Source organism: Cygnus olor, chromosome 4 (assembly GCF_009769625.2).
Source record: "Cygnus olor isolate bCygOlo1 chromosome 4, bCygOlo1.pri.v2, whole genome shotgun sequence".
In the NCBI taxonomy this organism is placed as follows: domain Eukaryota; kingdom Metazoa; phylum Chordata; class Aves; order Anseriformes; family Anatidae; genus Cygnus; species Cygnus olor.
This window is the reverse complement of record NC_049172.1, coordinates 58,478,823-58,496,876: the sequence shown is the minus strand read 5'-3', so window position 1 is coordinate 58,496,876 and position 18,054 is coordinate 58,478,823. Positions and strand designations below refer to the sequence as shown.

At 43.4% G+C, this 18,054-nt stretch overlaps 1 long non-coding RNA gene across 1 annotated transcript; it reads left to right on the top strand.

Moving 5' to 3' along the window:
• The first annotated feature begins 251 nt into the window (after nt 1–251).
• LOC121069943 lies at nt 252–14,979 on the top strand. Its single transcript, XR_005819778.1, has 3 exons — nt 252–1,276; nt 3,995–4,071; nt 12,615–14,979. It is a non-coding gene; the product is annotated as an uncharacterized LOC121069943 (long non-coding RNA).
• The last annotated feature ends 3,075 nt before the right edge of the window (nt 14,980–18,054 follow it).

The window sequence follows — 18,054 nt, the reverse complement described above, 5'->3', positions numbered from 1 at the left end:
GAGGTGATGGAGGACAATCCCTTGCAGGGTTATCTTCAGAGTCAGATCAAGTTGCAATGGATGTTTGTCTCAGGGTTAAGTGCTGTCCTGTAGCTACTCGCTCAAGCTTTGGTAAGTCAGTACAAAACATCATCACCTCTGGGAGCATGGTAAATCAGTACCTGTTTGTCTGAAATGTATGCAGAAGTATCATTATGGGTTTTGAGCAAAGCTCATTAGACTGTACCGGGGACTATGGTATTGATTGTCTCCAGACTTAGCACCCATGCCCTGTAAAGAAAATACCCTTACAGTGCTTAAAGAGTTCAGCAATATCACTTTTCTGTGTATTAGGTGGCATAATCCATGAATGCCAGATTAAATTTCTGTACTCTGTTGAGGGCATCATCACTGGTCACTGACTGGGTTAATCAATATCTTTCCAGGAGGCTCCACGCAGCCTGCTGTATATTTACAGGTCACTGTGAAGCAGAGGGTCATTGTGATGTCTTTATCTGAATGTGGGCAGATGTGATGAACATATGCATTTATGTGTCCACCATGTGAAGAAGAGCTAGAGAGCTGTGTTTGCTGTTCCCACCAAAGACGGTGGGAAAGCAGAATAACCAGCAGTTACTGCCGAGTGACACTGTGGATGGAATGAGCTTTTGAAGAGGTTTTCGCACTGCCAGAAGAGGTGAGGAGCTGCTTCTGGGTGCGCTGGCCAGCCATGATCCCTTTTGAAGTATCTTTGGTAGAAGGGCTTTGGCAGCTGCAAGCAACCATGTAGTGGGGCATGCATGATAATCACACCTCTCTCCACCCAGCAAAGCAAGAGCCACAGTCATATTTGTGCAAATTCCAGCAAACAGCAGCAAAATATCCAGGACTGCTCACCCCTGTTCAGGACAAGAACAGAGCTATCCCCCCGACACACCTCATACAACCATCTATTGATCTGCAGCCTAGGCAGTATTCGCATTGCTCTAAAGGAGAGATACTAACATTTGGAAGCCCTCTGTGCAAACTCTTCCCAAACACTTGTCTCGTTTCCCTTGGGCTGGAAGTCATTTTAGATTTGCCAGCTGGGACTCAGCCCCTGGGCTGATTCCAGCACCTGAGCCTAGGCTTGTGTCAGAATGAGCTGGCTGCTCCCATGGGATATTACGGCATGCCCTGACGCAGGGGTGCTTGGAAAGGTGCTGCCGGACCTCTGGAAGGAGACAGAAAGTGGCAGTGTCAAAGCAAAGTGGTGGCAGAGCAAAGATATCCAGCTCCTTCAGATGTTTAGTTCCTGGTGAGTGGTATGTTTAAGAATATTCTTAAAGCTTGTGGTGGTAGCAAGAGGTGCTGGGCTAGTTGCTTTTCCTATTTCTTCTGTTGTGAAATTTAGTATATCTGAGACTAAATATATAATCACCCCTGCACCCCAGAAGCCCCCCGGGCAGAGACAAATCGGCTGGATAATTGTCCAGTCCTAACTGTCTGAATGTAGAATGAAACTTTTGTTTAGTGTTTTCTTTGATGTTTATTTCCCAGTAAAGACAAATTGCTTTTTGATATAATGGTTCAGTCTCTCGGGATCTTTGTATTTATGTTATTCTTGTGCATTGTTATTTAAAAAAACACAACAACAGTAGCCTATGTGATCACAGCTGAAGAACACAGATTTTGTTCTCAGGAAAAAGGTAAAGGAAGAAAAACTGCATTCAATTCTTTTATATAGTCAAGAACATTAAATCTCTTCGAGAAGAATGGTTCTAGATGTTTCCATTCAAAAGTACTGTGTATAACTAGCATAATAATTTATTGACTTATTCACAACCAGGAACAAGAATGTTTGATTCATCTTGTTTTACAAAAAATGGGTCCACAGGGTGTGGAGTGCCATGCAAATAGCAATTGCAGATTGTTTCTAAACAAGGATAACAGGACAGAGATCGGCAGGGAGTTAAGTGATGAGAAGAATTACCTCACTTATACTGATGGCGACAGAAAAAGGAAGACAATGGTTTATCTGCAGTTCTGGTCATAGCTTTCAGCTAAATTCTGTTTTATATTCAAAGCTCTCTCCAAACATTTGCTTTTGACAGTTTCTGAAATATTTATCAGCTCAGACTGACAAAATAAGATTTGGACCTGTGATGTAAGCCAGACATCTAAATCAGACCTTGTAAATGGAAAAGAATTGGGTGTTCTCAGCCTAATAACCCAGGACTTGGCCCAACAGGAGGGTCTGTCAAGAGGGACTAGAGAGTTAAGGAAGTTCAACACTTGTCTGTGGAAGCTGCTTTCAACACGATACTAATCCATGGCTAGTAAAACTGAACTGGTGTCCTTTTAGCATCTTTCTTCAGCTAGGTAACTTCTTTCACAACTATCTTCTGTGTCTCCTTTTGAGCAGCTCCCCCATCACAGCAGCACTGAAGTTTTTTGCTCTGGGGGTGGCTGCTTGGGGAACACAGTGCAGCACATCCTTACAGGAGTGAGGAAGCTCGAACTTGAGGAAACTTGAGTGAATGGATTTACTACTGATGCAAGCCCAGGCACTGCTGGCTTGTTCTGGCCCCTCTTCTGTCACTCAGGATTTTATAGACTGAAGAATTGAAATACTGGAAGTTATTTCTAATCTCACTGTGGGGAAAGTTGTGCTACGGGTTCCACCCAGCTGAGGAATTCCTGAAGAAGCCAGGTACGCTTAGATACAGGACTCGCAATGTACCTGTCCTTGAAGATAGCAGCTTATGCCACAAGTGGTCCTGGGCACTGCCTATAGTTCAAATCTTTCACTGTGTACCTGGAAGATAGTGCTCAGCACCTCTCTTCAATGGACTTTCCTTGTAGACACTTCAGGACTCAGACAGTTCTACTCCAGTTACTTGGTAAGTGAGGTGCTAACTATTATATGCTTCATCTGAGAAATGTCTTGTCTCTTTTTGTGACCTCTCTAGGGATATCATCTAGAAATGCTGGATTCAGTTTTACACTGCAGTTGTGAGGCTATGCAAACATTTGCTCTAAGACACTATTGTCCATTGGTTTTCCCATGATAGAGTCTTGGACTCTAGAGTTTTCAGAGACATTTGACTGTACCTTTAAAACAAATAATTCAGACCAAAATATACTCCTGGGAGGCAGCTAAGCAAATCTTTCATGATGGTCTTCAGAATAGTGCATGTGCTTGATGAGCTCTTATGTACAACGCAACACTAGGTATACCAGTAGGTACAGATTTACACCCCATACATCCTTTCACTGCCTGCTATATTTGGAATTAGTCATAATTACTTCTCAGGTTTATCACCCAAGATGAATAAACCTCAGTGGAGATGTTCCTTCTCCTTTGCACTCCCTCTCCTGCTGTGGCCAGTTTATTTTCATCAAGTTTACTGGGTAACTAGAGTCATAGCTCCTTAAGATAGATGGTCACACTTGTGCTTTGCCACCTGTATTTCCCGAAGATGATACTGGGCTATACTTATTGAGAGTGATGGTTCATTATCTTCTGTTGTGGACGTGACAATAATCCCCCTGTGAACTTTCATGCCTGGGCCTAGACAGACATGCTGATAGTTTAGTCCTGTCTCTGCTTAGACTTTTCAAAATGCAGCAGTCCTTTGGGCAGGGGAGATGTGCACATGTGGGAAGTGTAAATACTTGCACGTTGACTATCTAACTTGAGCAAGCTGTCATAGGTTTGCTGGTGTCATGCTGAGAAAGTATGCCTGTGTGTAGGATCTCGTGGTGAATTGGCTTGCAGGTTTATTGGTTTACCTTAAAGGCTTTTTGGTAGCCTTTCTGTTGGCTGCAGCTTCTCTCTGGGCACATCTGATTGGATCTGCAACCAGCATGGGAGGTGATAGAGCAGAGGGATGTTAAAATACGAGTGCAGGTGCTGACCTGAAAGAACATCGAAGAGAATGAGGCATGTGCTCAGTCATCTGACAGGTCTTCCTACCTGAGGAAGGACAACAGGCCTCTTCAAATCAACCCAAACTTCATATTTTCGCTCTAGAATCCAGCCTGTCCCCTACAGGAACAGACCTGCTTCAATGGGATGGATGCACTGAATGCAGCGATGGAAAATATAAGGTCAGCAGGCCTCTGGGGAATCTTACTTGCTATTTAGTAAATACTTTTAAAAAAATTCCCTAAAAAACTGTGTTAACTTTGTGGTGACATTACTGAGCTGCAATGCATGTGGCTGCTTGTGATGGGGGTTCTGCAGGCTGCTGTTTTACAGTATTATATGATCTTAGCCTAGTTAAGAACAAAGTAAGACATAATTATTTAATTTCTCATGGCAAACAAGTCAGTGTTACTGAGTAGGTTGTCCTATTATTTTCTTTGAAAATAATGCATTTTACTCTTTGGGCATAAAGAAGTCATTACCCTATTCCTGCCATGATAAGCAGTCAGCCTGAGACTACAGGTGGGTAAAGCACTTAGGTGTTTTTTGAAATCCTACTCTCAATGGCATTTAAGCATCTCTTTAAAATTAGAAATGAGAACTTGAGAATTAGGCTGAACTGGGGCCTTGGTAGTGATGCGTGTAATTGTTGCACAAAGCCAGCCTTCCCATTGACCAGTAGATGGGGCAAGCGAGCCTCCTTACAGTTGTGACCAAGATTTTTCTGAATGCGAAGTTAAAATGTAGCCCTCGTTGGCTCTTAGTTCAAAAGTCTAGTTCGAACTCTCTTCACCTTTGTACTGTAAGGGTAAATTACGTACTTTGACGCAACTGGATTATTTTCTTTACAAACATGTGTCGTAAACAATTGTTCTCTTCCTTGAAATTCTGAGATTTAAAATGACGTTCCTTTTTGCACAGGGATGGAAACAAATCTTTTGAAGGTTTTGTTGTGAGAAGATATGGGAATGAGTGTTCCCTCCCCAAAACTAGCCAATAGTTAGATGTTTACAACACTCACGGGGATGCAAAGGATCCAAGTTTTAGTCCCTGGTAGTCTTCCACGTGCCCATAGGGTGTATCCGTAACAAGATCACCTTACCTGCCTACTTAGGTCACCTGCTCCAGTTGTCTCCCCAAAAAGCTGTTGTCACTTTTATAAATTTGTCCGTGCACCAGATTTGAACAGCCTACATGGGTGACCACAGCTGTTGGTCGCAGACTATCGTTCTGCCCATGCTTCTGGATCCCACTCATACTCCATGTGATGTACTTATCCAAAGAGAGGCTGACCCTCAAACTAAGTCAGTCCCCAAATACTGCCTGTCATAATGATTGAAAGATTTGTCTTAAACATGAGGGAACATAGAGTTCTTATTTTTTATCTATAGTTTCTGCATGTTCTTCTACACATTAGCTCCATAACTGCACTCTGCTCTGTCCTTCATGCTCAGCTTGGTGGTACGAGTTCAGGAGCTGGCTGTGTTCTTGCAGTCAGTGCGGTGCAGGTGCAAGAACCATTTGCTGCCTTGCACTGAGGCCAACAACTCCAGTGACGTTGGCCTTGTGCGAGGTAGGAGGCTCGCCAGGTGCAGAGCCCAGTGACGACAGGGAGCTCCTGCTTGTCTCATAGACAAGATATTGTTCAACTAGTTGGGCATATCTTGCCCCTGTGGAAGCAGCTCCCACTGTTCAGCCTTGAAAAAAAAAATGGTAATACTGTATTTATCTTGTTTTACTTTAGAGTAGGGCAAGCTTTCTGAGGTATTTGGGTGGAGGGGCAAAGAAACCTGTATCTCTATTAAACTGGGTAAGCCAGGCAAATAAAACATGTTAATATAAAACAGAACAGCTTGGCTATAGATTTAAAACAAAACAAAATAATAATAATAATAATAATAATAATAATAATAATAATAATAATAATAATAATAAACTCCTCATATTTTCAAACTCTGAAACACGAGTAATAGATGTAAGCCTGCCTTCTTGGATATGTAGGGAAAACTTCAGCTGCTGGGCTTTGACCGACTAGTTTAGCACAGCGGTCTACATGCCACCATCTGTCATTATCCATTTGTGATACCTAAAACTTTTCTCTGGGTGGGAGAGAACGCTGAGGAATTCCTGGCTGGATCAGTGTGACTTTGTGCTCTTGCCTGAAGCTGCTATCGAGGTGAGTAATACTGGGTATGGAGGGGGACAAGGCTGAAGCTGATACAGACTCAGAGCAGCTCCTTTGCAGGCAGGAGTGTAACCAGACTCTACAAAGGTCTAAACTGGTAAGATTCTGGCTCATCTTCTCCTACAGTACATTGTACAGAATCTGGGCATTATCCCAACCTAATCCATGTTTTTGAAGAACAATCTATATTACCTTTTCCTCATATGACTTAAAGGGTGCTCCAGCCTCTTCTTTCTCAACCGCGTGATGCCCTCAGACTTCAGCCCTAGCACTGCCTCCTTCATGGTGAGCAGTCTGACTCAGACCAGGATCCTCACAGTCACATTCCTACAGCCTGCCACAGTCCTCCTTTCATTACTTTCCAGTCAGTCTAGTGGTGATCACACAGGAAAATTTCTTCTGACTTCTGCCGTATCTACCTTTGCCTTTGAATGTTTTCATTGCATCACTAAGTTTTGGATGAGATTGCTCTGTGTGTTTTCGGCTAGCACTTGCATTGTGTTCATTGTGTGCATCTTGACCGCCTGCTTTCCTCTGATTTCACCACTGTCCGCATGGTCTTCTAATTATTTTTCTTTTTGCCCTTCCCTGTTCCTGGAGAAGTGCTCTCCAGTAAGGAGAGCAGCGTTACTATCAGTGAACCCGCCATTTCACATTCCACTCTTCATCTTCCCTCAAGAGCCAGTACTTTTGCTCTCCGTTTTCTGCTTTGTTGGTGGAAAGAACTATTTTATAAGAAACACGCTGCTCCCATGGTAGGTATAAAAGCTTGTCTCAGACTGCATGAGCTCCTCAGGAACTCGGGCTGTGACACAAACGCAGCACGAGGCAGCTGGGAACACCTACAGCATGCGATGGTTTACAGTAAGCCAACTGTTCAGTGACATGCTGGCCTCTGAGGAAAGCTATGCGTGCTGTTAGCCAGAGGTATCTCAGGAGCATTGAGAGTCTGTCTGCGACTTGGCTCCTCACAGACAGCAGATGTTCCATCAGAAGGTGAAGCATGCAGTAAATGACTGTATTTACTTGAGGCAAATCAAGACAAGGCAGCGGTCCAGCCAAGCATGTTTACTGCTGCAGGAATGCTTTTGTGCTGACGCAGCATCTTTCACCCAAAATCTCAGAACGTTTTGAAAGCGTTAACAAACGCAAGCTAACACCAGTGTTCACAGGCCTATCTGAGCCAGATGTTTACTACCTGCTTTGGTTACTGCCATCCATAGAGCCCACACCGATTTTGGGACTGCTGTGGTTACGTGACCGAGTATTTCCTTAGCTGCGTAGATGGTGTCTGTGGCTGGCTGAGCTCATGCTGATGCAGCTACGATGTTAATGGAGCCTGAGCAGGCTACTGTGCAGCTAGCTCAGGTGGGAGCATATGAGATGCTGTCATTTCAGCACAGACGTGCAGTTGTCCTATTTTTAAGAGGAAAAATAATCTGAGACCTGGACTGAAGGCAAAAGACAAGTCTCGAAGATGCATCTCTCTTTTCTTCTGCTTCTTCTGAGGGGAGAAAAATCAGAAAAAGTGAAATACTGAGTTGATTATTGCAATTAAAAATTGGTTCATGCCAAGTTGTGCCATATCTATGTTCTGACTGAATATTCAGCTAATGTCTAATGCAGAGAAAAGTCCAGTGATCCAAAAGGGAGAGAAGTGGTGTCTTCTTATGTTTGCAGTTTTAGGCTTAATCCCATATTTTCCTCATGGACCAATAAATACCTCTTTGGATGCTTATTCTGAGATCCAGAGGTCACTTGTGAGTCTTCAATGGCACACAGAAGAGGACTGTCTCCTTAGCCAGCAGCAGAGTGTTAATTCAGGGATTTCAGGTTGTTTTTCTAGTGAAGAATGTGCTGCCAAATAAATGTCACCTGGCCCTGGGTATGTGCCAGGGGGTGGCAATGAGGTAGGAGCCAGCAGGACTGCACTTCCTTGAACAGTTTCCAGCAGAGCCCTGCAGACTAACGGCTCTGGGGTGACTCAGGGATGGCTCTTCCTCTCCAATGTATTGCCAGATATTTCTGGTAGACGGCTCCTTTGCGATGGTCCAGTGCTCCTCTAGTAAATCCTTCCCACAACATGCAACTCTGACAAAAATCATGGGATGGACAAACAGCTCACGTCCTTCCAATTTGCCTGCTTTTTACCGAGAAACTCACATTGTTCCCTTCTCCTTCTTTGCTCAGTTCACTAGTGGTGGTTTTTCATGGCCCAAATGACCTTGCTACAACCAAAGCGAAACAAAAGGACCTCCCCGCTTTCTGCTCTGAGTTCCTTAACTATGAAATGCTTTCAGTCGTGTATTTTTTTCCTCTGTTCCACACTCTCTGCTCTCTGGCTGCCCACTGTGACAGCCGTATCTGTTTGATTTGAGGGAAGCCTTGCATGTGCTGTGACTGGCTCCTTCTGCTAATAATTTGTTCTCTGGAGCCTGTTGCCTCAAAGTATAAATAAATTTCACTGTTTAGTGTTTTCCTGTTTTGTTGCTCAGCTGCTGGCAGTGAGTTGACACACCCTGGTTTGTTTTTCAAATTTATCTTCTTTTTTTTTTTTTTTTCCCCCCTCTGTATAAGAGACAAAATCACAAGATTGCGTTAACAAAGATGCATTATCGGTGTGTACATTTTTTGGTTGTCTTGTGTTGCACTCAAAGTTCTGCATAAAGTGGGAATTAAAATGCAGCTGCCATCCTGGAACAAGATTCAGTCTGGTCCTGAAATAGGGACTTTATGCTGCTTCAAAAAGTCTAATGGTACATGCGGAATAGATACGCTCTCTGTATGAAAATTACTTTTCAGCCATCCTGCCATGTAAACTCAATCTTATCATAAACAGTCTTAATTTAGCCCATTCTGTATGCATGCTAGATTTACCAGGCTACATAGCACATCGGACCTGGCTTTACAGGGGTGACTGTAGGCACTGGAAGTTCTCTGTTTGTGGCAGCGTGCATGCCACTGCAACCTCGAGCTCAGAGAAGGGTAAATATTTAGAGTGGCTGAGCCTAAACTGGGCTCTGTGCTGTTTTAACTAGATTGTTCCTGCCTAATTTAAAGCTGGCTTAGGCATTTCTCCGCCACACCAGAATCACTGCTGAGTACACGTCCCCCTAATTTGGTATGATGAAAGCCACAGTCATGTTTTTCATGGTTCCAAGCCTGGTGCTTAGAGAACTTGAGGTTGTTTTTACTGTGTGGATGTGACTGCATGTGCGTTTTAATATAGGGAAAAACAGACCACGATCGACTAATGAAGTCAGTAGGGTGGTTACACTTAACTACTTTCTTGGAAATCTCCATCATCCCCATCTTCCTTGGGATGAATAAAAGGAATCTATCACCCTAGGCAAAAGTTCTTCCTGTGTGTTTTTGATTCTTTTTCTAGAGTAAATAGGTTTTAAATAATGTAATGCATCAAATGTTTCTTGCTTTCTCTTCCACTGATTCCTTCTAAGCAAAGAAGGGCATCTCCATGCACCTTGTTAAAAATGATACAGAGAAACTAGCCCTGTGCCATTTGCATTTTACAAACCAGGTCTTGAAAATAAAAAAAAATGGCTTGGAGGAGGGGAAATTTTTCACCTCAACATTGCAAATGATGTGAAACCAGAATGTCCTCCCACCACAGCATATGTTTGTGGTGGGTGGGCGGGGGAGATGCAGGGAAGAGGTGATGGTATAAAAATACCTTGTAAAAACAAGTGTTTGGCTGAGCGAGAGAGTTTGTCGCTTCAGCCAGACTAGAGGGGGGAAACCAGACAGACAGGGGGCGGATGGGGAGCGGGGGGGGAAGAATTTATGTCACTTCGGCAAGGTAAATAACTTGACAAAGTGTCTCAGAAATAGCAGTCAAATAATTAGCACAAGAAGATCAGATATCGAACAACTAGGTGGCCTAGAAAATTAAGAGGAAAAAGTAAGAGATGTTTAAATAGAACAATGAAGATCGTAAGAAGCTGTTAAATGTATGGCAAAGCCCAAGCAGAAGCGTGCAGGTAGAAACCCCTAGGTAAAGCACACAGACGTGCCAGTAGGCTCTCTTCCTGCATTTTCATGAACTGAGCAACATGGTGTTTTCATTTATCCTTAAAATAATTCAGAAGCTCCAGCCTGAATACAGACCTGGGGCTCTGTATGGTAACACTGCTGCTAAATGCAGCTTTGTCACATATTGCTAGCGTGGGCTTCTCTGCACGGGACACCTTCCTCTGCATGCCAGATCCAACATTTAGCACACATCCAGTGCCGCGCAAATGAGAGCAGACACCAGTGTGACCACCCATGATGGCAGCAAGGGTGGAAAATGGCAATTTGCCCTGTAATGCTTGGGGGGAGCTTATGTGCTGCAGTGGGAGACTGGCGCCTCCCCATCCGCAAGCCGGGCTCTGTGCTGGGGACTGTGGGAGGGAAGTACAGTACTGTCCCTTTGCATTTCGGGTCGGCAGGGCCAGCTGTTAACGTTGGGAGGGCATTCTTCTTCCTCTGTGTGGTATTTATAGTTTTTATTAGATCTTAATTGACTTGTCTGAAAGCCACCCTGCCCAAGGAGGGTGCGTGAGTGTGTGTGAGAGAGAGAGAAAAGAGGTGGGGAGGGAGCAGGCTGGTGAGGTGCCCTTTGTCCAGTAATCTGTTATCCGACATGTATTTTATGGATGGCTTCAGGTGCTGTTTTCCTTTCTACTTTTCCTCATCCCCGTTGCTTTAATCTGAATTTAAATTTGAAAGAGGCTTTAATGGATCTCTTCATGAAGAGAAGGTGCTTTGCTAAACCAGATGGAAGTCAACCTCCTGCTTTCTCACTTCTTTCACTAGGAACTATGTCATTCTCCCATGTTGGTGACTTTTGTTGGTTGTCGTTGTCTCCCCCACAAGGTGGGACCTGCAGGGTATTTCAGCTGAGAGGGGGCAGGCAAGGCTCTGTTGCTGCGTGCCAAGGGGCTGCACCTCTTGAGAGGGCTTACAGCCACCCATCCCCTGTGCTGACGGGTTGCCAGGGTGGCAAATGCTATGGAAGTTGGTTGGTCACCAGTTTGCAATCTAGGACGGAAGAAGATTCGGCTCTGCTCTCCACCTCTGACCTGAAGCATGTTGCTGAGGTCTGTTGCACAGGGTGGGACTTTCCACTGGTAGGTGTTCATACAAATTCGGCTATATCTGGGTATCTTCATATGTTGATGCGCAGTCATTTCATACTTGCATTCCACAGAACAGCGGTGGGTATTTTCCCCCTTCACAAATTTTCAAAGAAAATACACTAACAAAACATTGTTAGAGAAATTTTGCACGCTCCAGTCCGCAAACTGAAACCTAGAATACCTTCTGAGACCCTATCTGAGCAGCTGCACTGCTGCTTTGTCCGCAAGGGCTGGCTCGGCGTAGCTGTGGGGATTAGTGGTCTGAGTTCCCTGACTTACATGCATGTAATATTAGTGAAATATTTTGGTGGAAATCTAGCTTTTACATTTCAGATTTGTTTCATTGCACCAGTTGGTGGATTGAAACTGCCATCACAGCAGCTGTCTGAATATCACGTAACGCAACACGCCTTGATGCCTTGTCATATTTCAGCGTTTGCTCACAGCATGAACAGTCCCAAGCATTGTGTTGGTATTTTTGTATTTTTTTTCTGAAGGTCCAGAGTTAGTGAAATAGAGAGGACCTCTTTTTCCTCCACTTTCTCACAAACCCACAAATTCTCATGCCTTTTCACTATGTCTTCCACCGATTTAATGATTCACCCTTTACTGTGCAAGAGCTTAGGGGCACTTGCACCACAGTAAGAAACACAATACAGGAGGCCTAGGTAGATGCTTCTGCATTAATGTCTTACTAAATGTAATGAGTATGTAATACCATAATGCTTGAAGAGTGGATGTTTTAATAGTGAAAGATAAGATATATACAGCTAGCCAAGAACTTTCTTTGCTGGAAGATGTTTTAACCAAAACCTGAAACTTTTCATGGAAATTCCGTACCTGTGATGCAACTCTGAAAGTTTCTTATACATACATGTAACTTCTGACAAAAAAGAGAGAGGGGCCTTTCATTGCAGGGTATTAAAACACCTGGTAGTTAGGGTGATGTGTGAAATGTACAAGGCCAAGATCTAAGTGTCTTAACTGTTGGACTTTTTTGAGTGCTCAGGAGGGTGTGTGAGTCTGTTTTCTCCAGTTTCTTTGTGTAAAGACTCTTAGGGTCTTCCTTTAATTCTTATATTCTTCCATTTTTCCTTTTTCTTTTTTTTTTTAAACCTGAGATTGAAAGTTCATGCCTTTGCAAAATGGAAATCTTGTTATCTGGCCAGCTAGAGTATTAAAAGTTGTAGGTGTGTTGTGAATGTGAGGCAAAGAAGAAAATGTGTTGTTTCACTTGCTCCGTGTGAGAGGAAAGGCCGGGCTTGATTTAAAAGTCAAAAATAAAGATACTTTTGCTGACTTTGGCTTACAACAGATCAAGATTTAACACATTCTCATTTCTCCTTGGGAGCTGCAAAGGATTCGGCCCAACTTGATCAAAACCTACTATCCTCTTCGACAGACGACACCAGGACTTCGTGAGTGTGATGTCTGCCTCACAGTGACTGCCTGTTCTCCACAGCCAGCAAGTGGCAATCGCATTTTAAAGGAAGGATGTCAGAATGTCAAAGAGCAGCTTGGTTTTCTCACTTGTCATCATTATTTGTTTCTGTCCTGGCCGAACCACCAGCAGCAGGTTAAGGATGACACAAACGAGCAACAAATCACGGGGTGGAGGACAGAGCATGTGACAATGCCCTGGCTGTGGTGCAAACATTTGAGCTACGTTTCGAAAGCCTGGGCTTGTGTTCCACAGGGTTTACGAGTGAAAAATACAAGTCTTTGAGGATAACAAACAACAAGCTCTGTCTCATTAGTGTCTACCCTTCAGAGAAGAGGCTGGAGCGGATCCCATCAAGCTGCGATTTGGTTCAGTGCACCAGGGAAGGTTCCTAGAAGCATTCCCCCAGCTTCTTCACACTGTGCACTGAGGGGAAAAAAACAACATTTGGCAATTTGTTGTCAATATTTGTATAACTCCTGATGCCACTAAAACTGCATATGCAGGCTTTAAACTAACAAAAACAAAGCCATGGCCAAGCTGGAAAGCTGGATTTGTTTCCATGCACAATTAGGTTTATTTGTTTAGGTCTCATTTTATTTGCTTTCAGATGACTCAGATAGGAGTATTGCAATCCTTTCAAAGTGAAGTAGTGTTCTGTGTATTTTGGGCATTGGGCTTAGCCAAATGTGGAAAGAATTGGCTGCTCAATAGTATTTTCCTATCCAGAGGTTTTTCAAACTTTTGAGAGGAACTGAAGGAATGTCCCTTCCATGCCAGGCTTTTTTTCCCTCCCCTTCACAGCGTCTCTCCACATCATTGTTAAAGAGCACAGGAATTTTAAAACACTCCTCCGTTGTGCAACTGTTAGCAACTGCCCTTATTAATTGCTTTACCATTGTGCTGCATGCTTAAATTCTCACTGGTGTCATCCATAACGTGCTGCTGTGAGCGCCTTTTAACCCGTTCCAATACGAACAGACGCACGGTGCACGGCTCAGAATCTCCCAGCCTGCTAGACCAGCTCTGGGCTTGCTGAAAATGATTTCCTGCATACACGAAGGGATATTTACATTTTGGCAAGTCGCCGAGTTTTCTGCTAGGAGTCAGTCACTCAGGGCAGATTATTTTCCAGTGGACATACTTGCACGCTATTGGTGTTAAGAGAATTGTCTCAAGTCTCAGTACCGTGGTGTGGTGTGTGATTTTTGTTTAATTTACGCCCCCCCACCCATCCCTGTAACAAATGAAGGTAAAAATGCAGGGCTTTTTTGCCTCTTCACCGCTGTGTTTTGGGGGAGGATTTTTGCTTTTTTTTTTTTTTTATTATTATTTTGCTTCTGGAAATGCCTCCTCTGGTGATGTTTTGGAAAATGTAGACAATATGAATAAATCCGCATTTATTCCTATTTATATGAAACATAAAGGTTAAAGGATTTCCTGCACTCACCAGAAGTATGCATCTGATTTATGGCTTTCCTTAATGCTCTTCCCACTCACACTCGTAAAAGAAATATACTAACAAAGGCTAATAGACGATCTATTTTAAAGTTTGCCCTGATAAAACCAAACTGGAACTTTATTCAGTGTTAAATGTCAATTCTAAAAATTGGAATGTTTTTCTAATCAAGAACAATAAACGTGGAAAGTGTCTCCGTGGAACAGAGCCGCAGCACAGCACGCTGCTGGCCCGGTGCTGCACACTTCAGGGTCAGATGGAGTCGGCACGTCGTGTAGTCCTCCCTCTGCAACAGCTTGCTCTGTGAGACTGTTCTGACCCCAGGAGGGATGGAACAACGCTTAGGATATGTGACTTGTTCTTTTGTTTTGCTTTTAAGAGGATAGGAACCCCAAAACTTAACTATGACAAATTACCAAATTGAGGAGGGTTGTAAACCTATATATGGTGAATATGGTGAAGAAGGGAGAAATAACATAAATTTCCAAGCCTGTCTTAAATACTAGAAGAAATAATAAGGTGGGCAAATAGATTAGAAGGTGCCTAGAGATCCGTTCCAGGCCTATGATTCTTTGCTTTCCTTCCTCTAGCTGTGGAGAACTGAGCCTGTCAAAATGGATGAAACCCATTTAGTGACCTTACTTAACACAGTGTCACTTTTTAACACCTTCAGGGCATTTCGACATTGTGCCTGCAAAGTCCTCAGCTTTCACTCTCATAAGTAGGCTGCAGCTCTCCTGCCCTCTCTCTGCGTGCACCGTTTTACAGCAAGTAAAGACAAGTCTAATCCAGAATCGAATGAGACTATGGGCTTCACTGGGGGTTGAGGGAGGAGTCTGGATCAGGACCTGTCAAAGCTCATATTCTATGAGTAAAAAAAAAAAAAAATATAGTATAAAATATATAAAAATGTAGTATTAAATACCTAATTTAATTATCAAGCTATGTTGTTGATCCAGGACACTGGCTTCTGTTGACTAGCAAACAAAATTAGATTTTATGCACTGAAAATGTGGAACCATTCTAGATGCATATACTTCAAGTATATAGGAAATTATAAAGACAGTGCACTTACATTCTAGCTCCCTGTTCACCTAAGAGACTTCTTACATTAAGCTGATTTTATTGTGGATGGGCTCCCTTAGTTGCCATGCACAGCTAAGTAGTAAGACAGAGGGTTTTTTTTTTTTTTTTGCATGTTATGTGTACCTTTTGCTTTTTTATTTATACCACAGTGTGAGCTACAACTGGGCAGGTGATAATTTCAGTCTAAGATGGTTATACCCCTTCCTTCCTGCAGATGTGTAGCTGTGTGTAGGCAGATACTCACTGATGCCTGGCAAGTAATTCAGGTATTGAGACTTGTGGGCTTACCGCCACTTCCTGATGTGCATTACAGGTGAGTCTCCAAGACGAAGGAGACCCTGGGGAAGAAAACTAAGAGAAAAGGGGTTTAGGATTGAAAAGCATCAACCCTGAAGTTACAAGGCAGAACATGGAAGGAAGGCAGACTGCACTCTTCCCTATTCATGAGTGACCTGCAAAAGTTTAGCACTAGTTAAATCTTACATCAATGCCAAGTTCAGATAAGATGGTGCGCACATTAGCCTTCTGTTATCCTGTCCCTCTGTTCATCTTTTCCCCCAAGACAGAATAAGATAACTCTGTATCTAATTGCACGCTTCTGTTCTACTTTAGGGCAAAGTGAAATAACTCACCTTGAAACACATCTTTACAGGTGATGTGGGTTGGAGGGGTTTAAGTAAATCTCTTAGTCCAGATGACACATGCACACTTTTTATCTGTTGTAAAGTACTGTATCTTAGCTGAGGGTGGGGAGAAGGTGGCTACCAGCCATGAAGAAGTAACCTAGGTCACTTGAACAGTAAATGTATCCTAATCAGTAACGACAGTACCAAATGCTGGGAAATGAGAGGGGAAGAGAGGTGGGGGAAGATGAACTGCCAGTGATGCTCTGAAGACTTCTGAGCTTGGTAGCCAGGAAGCCTCTGGGGGCTCAGAGGCTACCTTGCCCTGGTGTCCTCTGACACTGGATTTTTTTCCATAATCTGAGGCTTGTTGCACATGGTATGATTCAGTCTCATAAAGCAGAGGATAAACTTCAGCCTGTTTTGACCTACAGGTGCTACTGTCAAAAAAAAAAAAAAAAAACAACACTTTTTTTTCCCACTAATGCAGATCAAACTGTCATCCAAAAATCACTTATTTTGATAACTCATTTGATTGCTTCTTTGTGATGTTTCATTTCCCACAGATAGTCTTTATTACCTTAATCTGTTCATTTTAAACAGGACCTTTGATCCAGCTATGATTAACAACCTGATTATGGTGATAAGTTACTTCCTCATTGCTGGATTTCATAAAGTTAGAGTTGCCATCTTTGAACTTTATACTCTTCAACAAAGTAAAATGTGTCAGACATCTTCATTCCAGCAAATTTTTGTATGTGGGTTTTCTTATTATTATTCACTTCCTTATACCTATGTGTATAGCTATGTGGTTGCTCACCAGCAGATATGAGCTCCCTCTGCCTGTGCTCTGAGCTGAGGCCATAGTTAGCAGGGTGCAGAGCCCAACTAATAAACCTGCAGCTGTGGCTTAACACTTCTCTAACATGGGTACACAGCTTCCAGTCAGCCCTCAGCGCCAAAACATCTGTCTGCAATGTACCTTGTAAATAAACCCCGCATGAGTCACTGTAGGGGCTTCCTAGAGGACTCTTGGTGTGCAAGTAAGCAGCACATGGAAGAAGCCTGTATAAGAAGCCTGGAAGAAGCCAGTTTATGCCACAGATGGTGCAAGCTTCAGTTAGAAGTCCAAAAGAGATAAATGATGTATGACCTCAGTAAGTCATATATGCAGGTAAAGTGAAAAAGATTGTGTTGGAAATATTGAACAACAAAGCACAAATGAAGGTAAACTTGCAGGTTGTGAGACCATTGGATTCCAACTTGAGACAGACTTTCAGATATAGATGAGGATAAAATGGCACAGTGCTGGAGGGGAAATCCTGTCCTGATCCTTCCTAGCTGATGTGCACAGCAGAACTGCCGGAGAATGCTCTGACTCATGTATTTGCCCTTTCTTCTGTCCATGACTCTGTATCAGAAATGCAGAGGTGGAGGCTGAAATAATGTGAAAGTGAGTGGCACCCATTGTTTTATGTTATCTGCCACCCATGCAGAGAAAAGCCAATGTACTGAAGAGCAGCATAGGTTTGTGGTACAAAGCATGCTGCTCTGAGGGGGCGAATCTGCGGAATATAAAACTCTATGCCAAGCCACACTTGGCTAAGCTCTCACTTCCAGGTGAAAGGGGGAAACCCCTGTGCTCTTATGTCAAGACAAAAATCCATTCTTTTTGCCCTGCTTTCATTTACCCCTTTCTTACTCTGTGACTAAGGTTTTTCTCGCTATTCTGTCTCCTGCTTCCTCACACTTAGTTTCTTGCTCCCAAACATCCCACTGAGAAGACGTGCAGTGTCTCCAAACCTCTGCCAGAAACTGCAATACTCACTGGGAGTGGATGCTGTGGGTGGAGATGGGATAGTGGAGAAAACAGCAGTCCTAAACTAGCCCTAATTTCTGTCTCTCAGGCCCGCCTGCTCTACAAGCAGCCATCTGTAAACACCATCTAACCCCGTTCCTGACTTAAATGCCTGTGCCTTTGCCATTTGCAAAGGGCACCATTTTCCAGAGGAGCACATCTGACTTCTGTGTCACTCTTGGGAGTTAGATGTGTGCTTACAGTCACACAGCATGGCAAGGAGACAGCCGTGCTGAGAGGTGTTATTCCCAAATTAGCCTTTTACTGTTGGATCTCCAGTGGGGTGATGCCTGCTGATCTTGTGCAGCAGCCCATGGCCTCTGGGATGGCCATTTCTGACAAACCAGCTGCTCTGAAATCACTCTTGCCATCCAA